At 36.5% G+C, this 15,574-nt stretch overlaps 2 long non-coding RNA genes across 2 annotated transcripts in view; one reads left to right on the top strand and one right to left on the bottom strand.

The window, feature by feature from the left end:
- The window catches only part of LOC127952453 (uncharacterized), a 61,063-nt gene extending 54,821 nt beyond the window's left edge, over window positions 1-6,242 (bottom strand). Inside the window, exon 1 of the long non-coding RNA XR_008152952.1 lies at window positions 5,628-6,242. This is a non-coding gene — a long non-coding RNA (uncharacterized LOC127952453). The remainder of the gene's footprint in view (window positions 1-5,627) is intronic.
- Window positions 1-15,574, top strand: part of LOC127952456 (uncharacterized) — a 43,149-nt gene that overhangs the window by 21,620 nt on the left and 5,955 nt on the right. The window lies entirely within an intron of this gene.

Below are 15,574 nucleotides of genomic sequence, written 5' to 3' on the forward strand. Positions count from 1 at the left end.
TAACCTGAAAATGACATCTAAACTCTGAAAAAGAGAAGACTTGCAATAATTTTATGTCACCAATCACTTATTTCAAATACCTATATCTGCAACAATATGTTTGTGCATGTATATGTGTGTCTTTGTGTGTGTGTGTGTGTGTGCATATGCTTATAGAGTATACATATATTAGTCTAATCATTTACTTTCAGTGTGTGTGTCTGTCTGTTAACCTGTTCTCCATTTTGGATGTGTTTAAATGTCATCCATGCATCCAGGTTGGCTCTGACCACCTCAGATGCCTTAAATGCTTGAACCCCGGTAAAATGCTTCTTGCAGCTTTAATTATTAGGGGTTCAAGCACGCAGTGCTGAAACCCTATTGTAATTGTTAAGATTTTTATTATTATTATTATTTTTCCGCCTTAAAACTGAACGTGCAGCCCAAACCGTAAGGCCTAGAGAGCTGAAACTTGGTCAGATGGTAGTAGTCTTGCTCGCTACTCAGATACAAAGAACCGGCCCAATCGGCCTAACGGGGGCGCTACAGCGCAAAAAACTAAAATTTTTGACATTTTTGGCCGCAGGTCGTAAACCGTTAGCCGTAGACTCAAAAACAAGGCATCGTTGCAATCCTTGGGTTAGCCCGAACAAAAGTGCACAGCTGCATTTTTTGCTCTACGACGCACCGTTTTCTCGCAAAATCGAGCTATATCCGAAACCTACTTTTGCGAACTAGTCCTAGGATTTTCAACCAATCGGAACGAAACCACTGCAGAAATATTCCCTGGACACTCAATATAAATAATTATCAAAAAAAAAGTTGAAATTTCGATTCTTACGCGAAACAGTACGCCAAAAAGCGTCTATGCTAACGTTAGCCAAATGTTATTTTGACTATAACTCTTGAACGGAATGAGATATCTTGACCAAACTTGGTACACATATGTATGAGCTCAATCTTTGGTCAAATAAAAAAAATTGCGCATCTCTGCCACTTGGGGGCGCAATAAGATTTAAAAAACACATAAATGGCTATAACTAGGCAACCGTTGGCTCGATCGACTTGAAAATTGGTATGCAGTGTCTTGGTCTGAAGGGGCACAAGTACCTATGAGGACATTTGCATATCTCAAAAAACATGGCTGCCATTGGCCAAACAATTTTAAGCACCTATTTGAAAGGGTTAACGGATGTTGTTCGGAACGAAACTCGCTGGGTACGTTCGACTCATGAACCTTAAGGTCTGTAAGAATTTTGAAAGAAATCGGCCACTAGTTGGCGCTAACGAGTTTTATGGCTCTGTAATCACGTGGTGTTTCACATATCAACACAATATGCATATCATTTGATAGATCTCCTCATAATGCACAACTTTGCCTCAAGAACCATTGCTGTCAATCAAATCGTTCAATTGTTATTCACAAATATGTTAAAAAACTACTTTTGCGAACTAGTCCTAGGTTTTTTGTCCGATCGGAACCAAACCACTGCAGTAATATTCTGTGGACTGTCTAGATCAATAATTATCAAAAAAATGTTCAATTTTGTACTTTGGTTAGCGTTAAATGGGTAATTAAGAAAAGGGGTGTGGCCAAACATACCCCAAAGCCTATAAAACCTAAACGAAAACTCAAAACTTTATGAAACGTGGTGAGAACATGTAACAGGTAACTCTTAACAAGCATGCAAAGTTTCATGGAGATCGCACCATAGGTGGCGCTATAACAGTAGAAAAGGTCTCAAAACACAAGATTTATATGGTAAATGGCCTCAAATTGTTTGAAAATGCTCATATATTCACTCAAAAACACTAGATCTTCATATCATATGATAGATCTCCTCATTCTGAACAACTTTGCCTCTGGGACCAATGTTGTCAATAAAGCTGTTAATTAAATATTCAAGATTATTTCAAAAAGTTACTTTGGCAAACTAGTGATAGGGTATAAGCTGAAAATCAATAAAACCACTGAAGTACAATTCTCTAGACTCTGAAGGTCAATAATTATCAAAAACATGTTGAACAGTTGCATTTGGACAACTATAAACCAGTAATTTTATAATATGTTATTTGCATAGTGTACACTAAGGCCTATTAATACAAACAGAAAGCCCACAAATTATCAAAACTGTGTAAAATAATGCATAATTTCATTCTAAACAAGCATGCAAAATTTAAGAGAGATTGGTCAAAAAAAATAACAACACTATAACAGTTATATTTAAAAACACAGTGTTGCTTGAGTAAATGCAATTTAGAACCACTAGATGGCAGCGGGAGACCACTAATGGGCTCATTCAGCAAAGTTGAACAGTACTGTTGAAAGGATTCATTAATTCATGCCAAAACATAAAAAAAATTAACTGTTATAACATTTTAAATCTCATTGAGTCAATGTTTTCCATTTTGTTCATACAGATATATCAGTTTTTACAATTTTGCCACATTGTGATTACAGTTTAACCTGAAAATGACATCTAAACTGTTAAAAACTAGTTTAATCATTTAATTTCAGTGTTTGTGTCTGTCTGCCAGCCTATTCTTCATTTTGGATGTCTTTAACTGTCATCCATGCATCCAGGTTAGCCAAGACCACCTCAGAGGCCTTAAATGCTTGAACCCCGTAAAATGCTGCTTGCAGCTTTAATTATTATTATTATTATTATTATTCTCCACTCAAACTGTTCGTGCAGCCCAAACCGTAAGGCCTAGAAAGCTGAAATTTGGTCAGAATGTAGTAGTCCGGCCTTCTTGTCAGATACCGAGTCTCGACCCAATCGGCCTAACGGGGGCGCTACAGCGCAAAAAACTAAAATTTTGGACATTTTTGGCCGTAAATCGTAAACCGTTAGCCGTAGACTCAAAAACATGGCATTGTTGCAATCCTTGGGTTAGCCCGAACAAAAGTGTACAGCGCCTTTTTGGGGTCTACGACGCACCGTTTTCTCGCAAAATCGAGCTATATCCGAAACCTACTTTTGCGAACTAGTCCTAGGATTTTCAACCAATCAGAACCAAACCAATTCATAAATATTCCCTGGACACTCAATATCAATAATTATCAAAAAAAAGTTGAAATTTCAATTCTTACGCGAAACAGTACACCAAAAAGCGTCTATGCTAACGTTAGCCAAATGCTATTTTGACTATAACTCTTGAACGGAATGAGATATCTTCACCAAAATTGGTACACATATGTATGAGCTCAATCTTTGGTAAAATAAAAAAAATTGCGCAGCTCTGCCACTTGGGGGCGCAATAAGATTTAAAAAACACATAAATGGCTATAACTAGGCAACCGTTTGCTCGATCGACTTGAAAATTGGTATGCAGTGTCTTGGTCTGAAGGGGCACAAGTACCTATGAGGACATTTGCATATCTCAAAAAACATGGCCGCCATTGGCCAAACAAATTTAAGCACCTATTTGAAAGGGTTAACGGATGTTGATCGGAACGAAACTCGCTGGGTACGTTCGACTCATGAACCTTAAGGTCTGTAAGAATTTTGAAAGAAATCGGCCACTAGTTGGCGCTAACGAGTTTTATGGCTCTGTAATCACGTGGTGTTTCACATATCAACACAATATGCATATCATTTGATAGATCTCCTCATAATGCACAACTTTGCCTCAAGAACCATTGCTGTCAATCAATTTGTTCAATTGTTATTCACAAATATGTTAAAAACCTACTTTTGCGAACTAGTCCTAGGTTTTTTGTCCGATCGGAACCAAACCACTGCAGTAATATTCTGTGGACTCTCTAGATCAATAATTATTAAAAACATGTTGAATTTTGTCCTGTGGTTAGCTGTAAAGGGGTAATATAGAAAAAGGGGTGTGGCCAAACATACCTCAAAGCCTATAAAACCTAAACGAAAACTCAAAACTTTATGAAACTCAATGAAATCATGTAACAGGTGACTCTTAACAAGCATGCAAAGTTTAATGGAGATCAGACCATAGGTGGCGCTATAACAGTAGAAAAGGTCTCAAAACACAAGATTTATATGGTAAATGGCCTCAAATTGTTTGAAAATGCTCATATATTCACTCAAAAACACTACATCTTCACATCATATGATAGATCTCCTCATTCTGAACAACTTTGCCTCTGGGACCAATGTTGTCAATAAAGCTGTTAATTAAATATTCAAGATTATTTTAAAAAGTTACTTTGGCAAACTAGTTATAAGGTATAAGCTGAAAATCAATAAAACCACTGAAGTACAATTCTCTAGACTCTGAAGGTCAATAATTATCAAAAACATGTTGAACAATTGCATTTAGACAACTATAAACCAGTAATTTTATAATATGTTATTTGCATAATGTACACAAAGGCCTATTAATACAAACAGAAAGTACACACATTATCAAAACTGTGTAAAATAATGAATATTTTCATTCTAAACAAGCATGCAAATTGTAAGAGAGATTGGGCAAAAAAAAAAAAAAAAAACACAATAACAGTTATGTTTAAAAACCCAGTGTTGCTTGAGTAAATGCAATTTATAACCACTAGATGGTAGCTGAAGACCACTAATGTGCTCATTCAGTAAAGTTGAACAGTACTGTTGAAAGGATTCATGATTTCATGCCAAAGCATTAAAAAATTAACTGTTATAACATTTTAAATCTCATTGAGTCAATGTTTTCCATTTTGTTCATACAGATATATCAGTTTTTACAATTTTGCCACATTATGATTACAGTTTAACCTGAAAATGACATCTAAACTCTTAAAAAGAGAAGACTTGCAATACGTTTATTGTCACCTATCACTTATTTCAAATACCTATATCTGCAACAAAATGTGTGTGCATGTAAATGTGTGTCTTTGTCTTTGTGTGTGTGTGTGTGTGTGTGCACATGCTTATAGAGAATTAATATATTAGTCTAATCATTTAATTTCAGTGTTTGTGTCTGTCTGCCAGCCTGTTCTCCATTTTGGATGTGTTTAACTGTCATCCATACATCCAGGTTGGCCGAGACCACCTCAGAGGCCTTAATGTGCTTGAACCCCGGTAAAATGCTGCTTGCAGCTTTAATTAGGGGTTCAAGCACGCAGTGCTGAAACCCTATTGTAATTGTTAAGATTTTTATTATTATTATTATTTTTCCGCCTTAAAACTGAACGTGCAGCCCAAACCGTAAGGCCTAGAGAGCTGAAACTTGGTCAGATGGTAGTAGTCTTGCTCGCTACTCAGATACAAAGAACCGGCCCAATCGGCCTAACGGGGGCGCTACAGCGCAAAAAACTAAAATTTTTGACATTTTTGGCCGCAGGTCGTAAACCGTTAGCCGTAGACTCAAAAACAAGGCATCGTTGCAATCCTTGGGTTAGCCCGAACAAAAGTGCACAACTGCATTTTTTGCTCTACGACGCACCGTTTTCTCGCAAAATCGAGCTATATCCGAAACCTACTTTTGCGAACTAGTCCTAGGATTTTCAACCAATCGGAACGAAACCACTGCAGAAATATTCCCTGGACACTCAATATAAATAATTATCAAAAAAAAGTTGAAATTTCGATTCTTACGCGAAACAGTACGCCAAAAAGCGTCTATGCTAACGTTAGCCAAATGCTATTTTGACTATAACTCTTGAACGGAATGAGATATCTTGACCAAACTTGGTACACATATGTATGAGCTCAATCTTTGGTCAAATAAAAAAAAATTGCGCATCTCTGCCACTTGGGGGCGCAATAAGATTTAAAAAACACATAAATGGCTATAACTAGGCAACCGTTGGCTCGATCGACTTGAAAATTGGTATGCAGTGTCTTGGTCTGAAGGGGCACAAGTACCTATGAGGACATTTGCATATCTCAAAAAACATGGCTGCCATTGGCCAAACAATTTTAAGCACCTATTTGAAAGGGTTAACGGATGTTGTTCGGAACGAAACTCGCTGGGTACGTTCGACTCATGAACCTTAAGGTCTGTAAGAATTTTGAAAGAAATCGGCCACTAGTTGGCGCTAACGAGTTTTATGGCTCTGTAATCACGTGGTGTTTCACATATCAACACAATATGCATATCATTTGATAGATCTCCTCATAATGCACAACTTTGCCTCAAGAACCATTGCTGTCAATCAAATCGTTCAATTGTTATTCACAAATATGTTAAAAAACTACTTTTGCGAACTAGTCCTAGGTTTTTTGTCCGATCGGAACCAAACCACTGCAGTAATATTCTGTGGACTGTCTAGATCAATAATTATCAAAAAAATTTTCAATTTTGTACTTTGGTTAGCGTTAAATGGGTAATTAAGATAAGGGGTGTGGCCAAACATACCCCAAAGCCTATAAAACCTAAACGAAAACTCAAAACTTTATGAAACGTGGTGAGAACATGTAACAGGTAACTCTTAACAAGCATGCAAAGTTTCATGGAGATCGCACCATAGGTGGCGCTATAACAGTAGAAAAGGTCTCAAAACACAAGATTTATATGGTAAATGGCCTCAAATTGTTTGAAAATGCTCATATATTCACTCAAAAACACTAGATCTTCATATCATATGATAGATCTCCTCATTCTGAACAACTTTGCCTCTGGGACCAATGTTGTCAATAAAGCTGTTAATTAAATATTCAAGATTATTTCAAAAAGTTACTTTGGCAAACTAGTGATAGGGTATAATCTGAAAATCAATAAAACCACTGAAGTACAATTCTCTAGACTCTGAAGGTCAATAATTATCAAAAACATGTTGAACAGTTGCATTTGGACAACTATAAACCAGTAATTTTATAATATGTTATTTGCATAGTGTACACTAAGGCCTATTAATACAAACAGAAAGCCCACAAATTATCAAAACTGTGTAAAATAATGCATAATTTCATTCTAAACAAGCATGCAAAATTTAAGAGAGATTGGTCAAAAAAAATAACAACACTATAACAGTTATATTTAAAAACACAGTGTTGCTTGAGTAAATGCAATTTAGAACCACTAGATGGCAGCGGGAGACCACTAATGGGCTCATTCAGCAAAGTTGAACAGTACTGTTGAAAGGATTCATTAATTCATGCCAAAACATAAAAAAAATTAACTGTTATAACATTTTAAATCTCATTGAGTCAATGTTTTCCATTTTGTTCATACAGATATATCAGTTTTTACAATTTTGCCACATTGTGATTACAGTTTAACCTGAAAATGACATCTAAACTGATAAAAACTAGTTTAATCATTTAATTTCAGTGTTTGTGTCTGTCTGCCAGCCTATTCTTCATTTTGGATGTCTTTAACTGTCATCCATGCATCCAGGTTAGCCAAGACCACCTCAGAGGCCTTAAATGCTTGAACCCCGTAAAATGCTGCTTGCAGCTTTAATTATTAGGGGTTCAAGCACGCATTGCTGAAACCCTATTGTAATTGTTAGGATTTTTATTATTATTATTATTCTTCTGCCCTAGAACTGAACGTGCAGCCCAAACCGTAAGGCCTAGAGAGCTGAAATTTGGACAGATCGTAGAACTCATTTTGGGGAGAACTTATCAAAGTCTCAGCCCAATCGGCCTAACGGGGGCGCTACAGTGCAAAAAACAAAAATTTTGGACATTTTTGGCCGCAGATCGTAAACCGTTAGCCGTAGACTCAAAAACAAGGCATCGTTGCAATCCTTGGGTTAGTCTGAACAAAAGTGCACAACTGCATTTTTTGCTCTACGACGCACCGTTTTCTCGCAAAATCAAGCTATGTCCGAAACCTACTTTTGCGAACTAGTCCTAGGATTTTCAACCAATCGGAACCAAACCACTTCAGAAATATTCCCTGGACACTCAATATCAATAATTATCAAAAAAAAGTTGAAATTTCAATTCTTACACGAAACAGTATGCCAAAAAGCACCTATAGTAACGTTAGCCAAATGCTATTTTGACTTTAACTCTTGAACGGAATGAGATATCTTCACCAAACTTGGTACACATATGTATGAGCTCAATCTTTGGTCAAACAAAAAAAATTGCGCATCTCTTCCACTTGGGGGCGCAATAAGATAGAAAAAACACATAAATGGATATAACTAGGCAACCGTTGGCTCGATCGACTTGAAAATTGGTATGCAATGTCTTGGTCTGAAGGGGCACAAGTACCTATGAGGACATTTGCATATCTCAAAAAACATGGCCACCATTGGCCAAACAATTTTAAGCACCTATTTGAAAGGGTTAACGGATGTTGATCGGAACGAAACTCGCTGGGTACGTTCGACTCATGAACCTTAAGGTCTGTAAGAATTTTGAAAGAAATCGGCCAGTAGTTGGCGCTAACGAGTTTATTGGCTCTGTAATCACGTGGTGTTTCACTTATCAACACAATATGCATATCATTTGATAGATCTCCTCATAATGCACAACTTTGCCTCAAGAACCATTGCTGTCAATCAAATCGTTCAATTGTTATTCACATATATGTTAAAGACCTACTTTTGCGAACTAGTCCTAGGTTTTTTGCCCGATCGGAACCAAACCACTGCAGTAATATTCTGTGGACTCTCTAGATCAATAATTATCAAAAAAATGTTGAATTTTGTCGTTTGCATGCAAAATGTCATGGAGATCGGATCATAGGTGGCGCTATAACAGTTGAAAAAGCCTCAAAAACACACATTTTAAATAGAAAATTATCACAGTTTGTAGGACATGTTCATACATTCACACAAACACTAGATCTTCATATCATATGATAGATCTCCTCTTTGTGAACAACTTTGCCTCAAGGAGCGAAGATGTCAATCAAATCGTTCAATTGCAATTCACAAATATGTCAAAAAGCTACTTTTGCGAACTAGTCCCAGGTTTTTTACCCGATCGAAACCAAACCACTGCAGTAATTTTCTCTGGACTCTCTAGATCAATAATTATTTAAAAAAAATAATAATTTGTCCTTTGGTTAGCTATAACTGGCTAAATTAGAAAAGGGGCGTGACCAAAATACCCAAAAGCATATAAAACCTAAACAAAAACTCAAAACTTTATGAAACTTGGTGAAAACATGTAACAGCTGACCCTTAACAACCATGCAACTTTTCATGGAGATCGGACCATAGGTGGCGCTATAACAGTAGAAAAGGTCTCCAAACATAAGATTTATATGGTAAATGGCCTCAAATTGTCTGAAAATGCTCATATATTCACATAAACACTAGATCTTCATATCAAATGATAGATCTCCTCATTCTGAACAACTTCTGGGACCAATGTTGTCAATAAAGCTGTTAATTAAATATTCAAGATTATTTTAAAAAGTTACTTTGTCAAAGCAGTCCAAGGCTTTAAGCTGAAAATCAATAAATCCACTGAAGTACAATTCTCTAGACTCTGAAGGTCAATAATTATCCAAAACATGTTGAACAATTGCATTTGGACAACTATAAACCAGTGATTGTATAATATGTTCTTTTCACAGTGTACACAAAGGCCTATTAATACAAACAGAAAGCCCACAAATTATCAAAACTGTGTAAAATAATGCCTAATTTCATTCTAAACAAGCATGCAAAATTTAAGAGAGATTGGGCAAAAAACATAACACTAAAACAGTTATGTTTAAAAACAGTGTTGTTTGAGTAAATGCAATTCATAACCACTAGATGGCAGCGGAAGACCACTCAATGGGCTCATTCAGAAAATTTAAACAGTACTTTTGAAAAGATTTATGCATTCATGCCTAAACAATAAAAAAAAAACACTGTCACAACATTTTAAATCTCACTGAGTTAAAGTTTTCCATTTTGTTCATACAGACTTATCAGTTTTTAAAATTTTGCCACATTATGATTACAGTGAAACCTGAAAATGACATCCAAACTCTTAAAAACTAGTTTAATCATTTAATTTCAGTGCATGTGTCTGTCTGTCAGCCTATTCTCCGTTTTGGATGTGTTTAACTGTCATCCATACATCCAGGTTGGCTCAGACCACCTCAGAGGCCTTAACGTGCTTGAACCCCGTAAATGCTGCTTGCAGCTTTAATTATTAGGGGTTCAAGCACGCAGTGCTGAAACCCTATTGTATCTGTTAGGATTTTTATTATTATTATTATTATTATTATTCTCCACTCAAACTGATCGTGCAGCCCAAACCGTAAGGCCTAGAGAGCTGAAACTTGGTCAGATGGTAGAAGTCCGGCCTTCTTGTCAGATCCAAAGGCTCGCCCCAATCGGCCTAAAGGGGGCGCTACAGTGATCAAAAATGCGTTAGTGCTAATAACTCCTAAACCGCTTATCATAGAGCCAAAAATTTAACATTTCCGGAATCCGTGGGTCATGCGAAATTAAAAACGGTCACTCTGATTTTGGGTCTAGGAGGCCTCGTTTTTTCGCAAATTTGACCTATGTCCAAAACCTACTTTTGCGAACTAGTCCTAGGTTTTTCGCCCAATCTGAACCAAACCACTGCAGAAATGTTCTCTGGCCAGGGTTTATCAATAATTATCAAAAAAAAGTTGAAATTTCGACTCGCTGTCGTAATGGGATGCCAAAACGTTCGAAAGTCGAGGAGCAATTTTACGCAACAGGCTATAACTCGTGAAAGAAATAAGATATCTTAACCAAACTTGCTACACATTTGTAAGACCTAAAACTTTGGTCAAATAAAAAAAATTGCACACCTCTGCCACTTGGGGGCGCTATAAAAAGAAAAAACACATAAATGGCTATAACTAGGCTACCGTTGGCTCGATCGACCTAAAAATTGGTATGCAGTGTCTTTGTCTGAAGGGGCACAAGTACCTATGAGGACATTTGCATATCTCAAAAAACATGGCCGCCATTGGCCAAACAATTTTAAGCACCTATTTGAAAGGGTTAACGGATGTTGATCGGAACGAAACTCGCTGGGTGCGTTCGACTCATGAACCTTAAGGTCTGTAAGAATTTTGAAAGAAATCGGCCACTAGTTGGCGCTAACGAGTTTATTGGCTCTGTAATCACGTGGTGTTTCACATATCAACACAATATGCATATCATTTGATAGATCTCCTCATAATGCACAACTTTGCCTCAAGAACCATTGCTGTCAATCAAATCGTTCAAATGTTATTCACAAATATGTTAAAAACCTACTTTTACGAACTAGTCCTAGGTTTTTTGTCCGATCGGAACCAAACCACTGCAGTAATATTCTGTGGACTCTCTAGATCAATAATTATCAAAAAAATGTTGAATTTTGTCGTTTGATTAGCTTTAAGTGGGTAATTTAGAAAAGGGGTGTGGCCAAACATACCCCAAAGCCTATAAAACCTAAACGAAAACTCAAAACTTTATGAAACTCGGTGAAAACATTTAACACGTGACTCTTAACAAGCATGCAAAGTTTCATGGAGATCGGACCATAGGTGGCGCTATAACAGTTGAAAAAGCCTCAAAAACACACATTTTCAATGGAAAATGATCACAATTTGTAGGACATGTTCATACATTCACACAAACACTAGATCTTCATATCATATGATAGATCTCCTCTTTGTGAACAACTTTGCCTCAAGGAGCGAAGATGTCAATCAAATCGTTCAATTGCAATTCACAAATATGTCAAAAAGCTACTTTTACGAACTAGTCCCAGGTTTTTTACCCGATCGAAACCAAACCACTGCAGTAATTTTCTCTGGACTCTCTAGATCAATAATTATCAAAAAAAAAATTAATTTTGTCCTTTGGTTAGCTATAACTGGCTAAATTAGAAAAGGGGCATGACCAAAATACCCAAAAGCATATAAAACCTAAACGAAAACTCAAAACTTTATGAAACTTGGTGAAAACATGTAACAGCTGACCCTTAACAACCATGCAAATTTTCATGGAGATCGGACCATAGGTGGCGCTATAACAGTAGAAAAGGTCTCAAAACATAAGATTTACATGGTAAATGGCCTCAAATTGTCTGAAAATGCTCATATATTCACATAAACACTAGATCTTCATATCATATGATAGATCTCCTCATTCTGAACAACTTCTGGGACCAATGTTGTCAATAAAGCTGTTAATTAAATATTCAAGATTATTTAAAAAAATTACTTTGGCAAAGTAGTCCAAGGCTTTAAGCTGAAAATCAATAAAACCACTGAAGTACAATTCTATAGACTCTGAAGGTCAATAATTACAATTGCATTTGGACAACTATAAACCAGTGATTGTATAATATGTTCTTTTCACAGTGTACACAAAGGCCTATTAATACAAACAGAAAGCCCACAAATTATCAAAACTGTGCAAAATAAAGCCTAATTTCATTCTAAACAAGCATGCAAAATTTAAGAGAGATTGGGCAAAAAACATAACACTATAACAGTTATGTTTAAAAACAGTGTTGTTTGAGTAAATGCAATTTATAACCACTAGATGGCAGCGGAAGACCACTAATGGGCTGATTCAGCAAATTGAAACAGTACTTTTGAAAAGATTTATGAATTCATGCCTAAACAATAAAAAAAACACTGTTACAACATTTTAAATATCACTGAGTTAAAGTTTTCCATTTTGTTCATACAGACTTATCAGTTTTTAAAATTTAGCCACATTGTGATTACAGTGAAACCTGAAAATGACATCCAAACTCTTACAAACTAGTTTAATCATTTAAATTCAGTGCGTGTGTCAGTCTGTCAGCCTATTCTCCGTTTTGGATGTGTTTAACTGTCATCCATACATCCAGGTTGGCTCAGACCACCTCAGAGGCCTTAATGTGCTTGAACCCCGTAAATGCTGCTTGCAGCTTTAATTATTATTATTCTTCTGCCCTAGAACTGAACGTGCAGCCCAAACCGTAAGGCCTAGAGAGCTGAAATTTGGACAGATCGTAGAGCTCATTTTGGGGAGAACTTATTAAAGTCTCAGCCCAATCGGCCTAACGGGGGCGCTACAGCGCAAAAAACAAAAATTTTGGACAATTTTGGCCGTAAATCGTAAACCGTTAGCCGTAGACTCAAAAACAAGGCATCGTTGCAATCCTTGGGTTAGTCCGAACAAAAGTGCACAGCTGCATTTTTTGCTCTACGACGCACCGTTTTCTCGCAAAATCGAGCTATGTCCGAAACCTACTTTTGCGAACTAGTCCTAGGATTTTCAACCAATCGGAACCAAACCACTTCAGAAATATTCCCTGGACACTCAATATCAATAATTATCAAAAAAAAGTTGAAATTTCAATTCTTACGCGAAACAGTACACCAAAAAGTGTCTATGCTAACGTTAGCCAAATGCTATTTTGACTATAACTTTTGAACGGAATGAGATATCTTCACCAAACTTGGTACACATATGTAAGAGCTCAATCTTTGGTCAAACAAAAAAAATTGCGCATCTCTTCCACTTGGGGGCGCAATAAGATAGAAAAAACACATAAATGGCTATAACTAGGCAACCGTTGGCTCGATCGACTTGAAAATTGATATGCAGTGTCTTGGTCTGAAGGGGCACAAGTACCTATGAGGACATTTGCATATCTCAAAAAACATGGCCGCCATTGGCCAAACAATTTTAAGCACCTATTTGAAAGGGTTAACGGATGTTGATCGGAACGAAACTCGCTGGGTACGTTCGACTCATGAACCTTAAGGTCTGTAAGAATTTTGAAAGAAATCGGCCACTAGTTGGCGCTAACGAGTTTTATGGCTCTGTAATCACGTGGTGTTTCAAGTATCAACACAATATGCATATCATTTGATAGATCTCCTCATAATGCACAACTTTGCCTCAAGAACCATTGCTGTCAATCAAATCGTTCAATTGTTATTCACAAATATGTTAAAAACCTACTTTTGCGAACTAGTCCTAGATTTTTTGCCCGATCGGAACCAAACCACTGCAGTAATATTCTGTGGACTCTCTAGATCAATAATTATCAAAAAAATGTAGAATTTTGTCCTTTGGTTAGCTGTAAAGGGGTAATTTAGAAAAAGGGTTGTGGCCAAACATACCCCAAAGCCTATAAAACCTAAACGAAAACTCTAAACTTTATGAAACTTCGTGAAATCATGTAACAGGTGACTCTTAACAAGCATGCAAAGTTTTATGGAGATCAGACCATAGGTGGCGCTATAACAGTAGAAAAGGTCTCAAAACATAAGATTTATATGGTAAATGGCCACAAATTGTTTGAAAATGCTCATATATTCACTCAAAAACACTAGATCTTCAAATCATATGATAGAGCTCCTCATTCTGAACAACTTTGCCTCTAGGACCAATGTTGTCAATAAAGCTGTTAATTAAATATTCAATATTATTTGAAAAAGTTACTTTGGCAAACTAGTGATAAGGTATAAGCTGAAAATCAATAAAACCACTGAAGTACAATTCTGTAGACTCTGAAGGTCAATAATTATCAAAAACATGTTGAACAATTGCATTTGGACAACTATAAACCAGTAATTTTATAATATGTTATTTGCATAGTGTACACAAAGGCCTATTAATACAAACAGAAAGCCCACAAATTATCAAAACTGTGTAAAATAATGCCTAATTTCATTCTAAACGAGCATGCCATATTTAAGAGATATTGGGCAAAAAAACACTAAGAGTTATAAAGGATTAACACATTGATGTATGAGAAATTGCCATTTATAACCACTAGATGGCAGCGGAAAACCACTAATGGGCTCATTCAGCTAACTTAAACAGTACAGTTGAAAGGATGTATGAATTAATGCCTAAACAATAAAAAAAAAACACTCTTACAACATTTCAAATCTCATTGAGTTAAAGTTTTCCATTTTGTTCATTCAGACATATCAGTTTTTAAAATTTTGCCACATTATGATTACAGTGAAACCTGAAAATGACATCTAAAATCTTAAAAACGAGTTTAATCATTTAATTTCAGTGTGTGTGTCTGTCTTTTAGCCTATTCTCCATTTTGGATGTGTTTAACGGCCATCCATATACGTCCAGGTTGGCTCTGACCACCTAAGATGCCTTAAGTGCTTGAACCCCGTAAATGCTGCTTGCAGCTTTAATTAGGGGTTCAAGCACGCAGTGCTGAAACCCTCTTGTAATTGTTAGGATTTTTATTATTATTATTATTCTTCCGCCCTAGAACTGAACGTGCAGCCCAAACCGTAAGGCCTAGAGAGCTGAAATTTGGACAGATCGTAGAGCTCATTTTGGGGAGAACTTATCAAAGTCTCAGCCCAATCGGCCTAACGGGGGCGCTACAGCGCAAAAAACAAAATTTTTTGACATTTTTGGCCGCAGATCGTAAACCGTTAGCCGTAGACTCAAAAACAAGGCATCGTTGCAATCCTTGGGTTAGTCCGAACAAAAGTGCACAGCTGCATTTTTTGCTCTACGACGCACCGTTTTCTCACAAAATCGAGCTATGTCCGAAACCTACTTTTGCGAACTAGTCCTAGGATTTTCAACCAATCGGAACCAAACCACTTCAGAAATATTCCCTGGACACTCAATATCAATAATTATCAAAAAAAAGTTGAAATTTCGATTCTTACGCGAAACAGTACGCCAAGAAGCGTCTATGCTAACGTTAGCCAAATGCTATTTTGACTATAACTCTTGAACGGAATGAGATATCTTCACCAAACTTGGTACACATATGTATGAGCT

The sequence above is a fragment of the Carassius gibelio genome, chromosome B3 (genome assembly GCF_023724105.1).
Source record: "Carassius gibelio isolate Cgi1373 ecotype wild population from Czech Republic chromosome B3, carGib1.2-hapl.c, whole genome shotgun sequence".
In the NCBI taxonomy this organism is placed as follows: Eukaryota; Metazoa; Chordata; class Actinopteri; order Cypriniformes; family Cyprinidae; genus Carassius; species Carassius gibelio.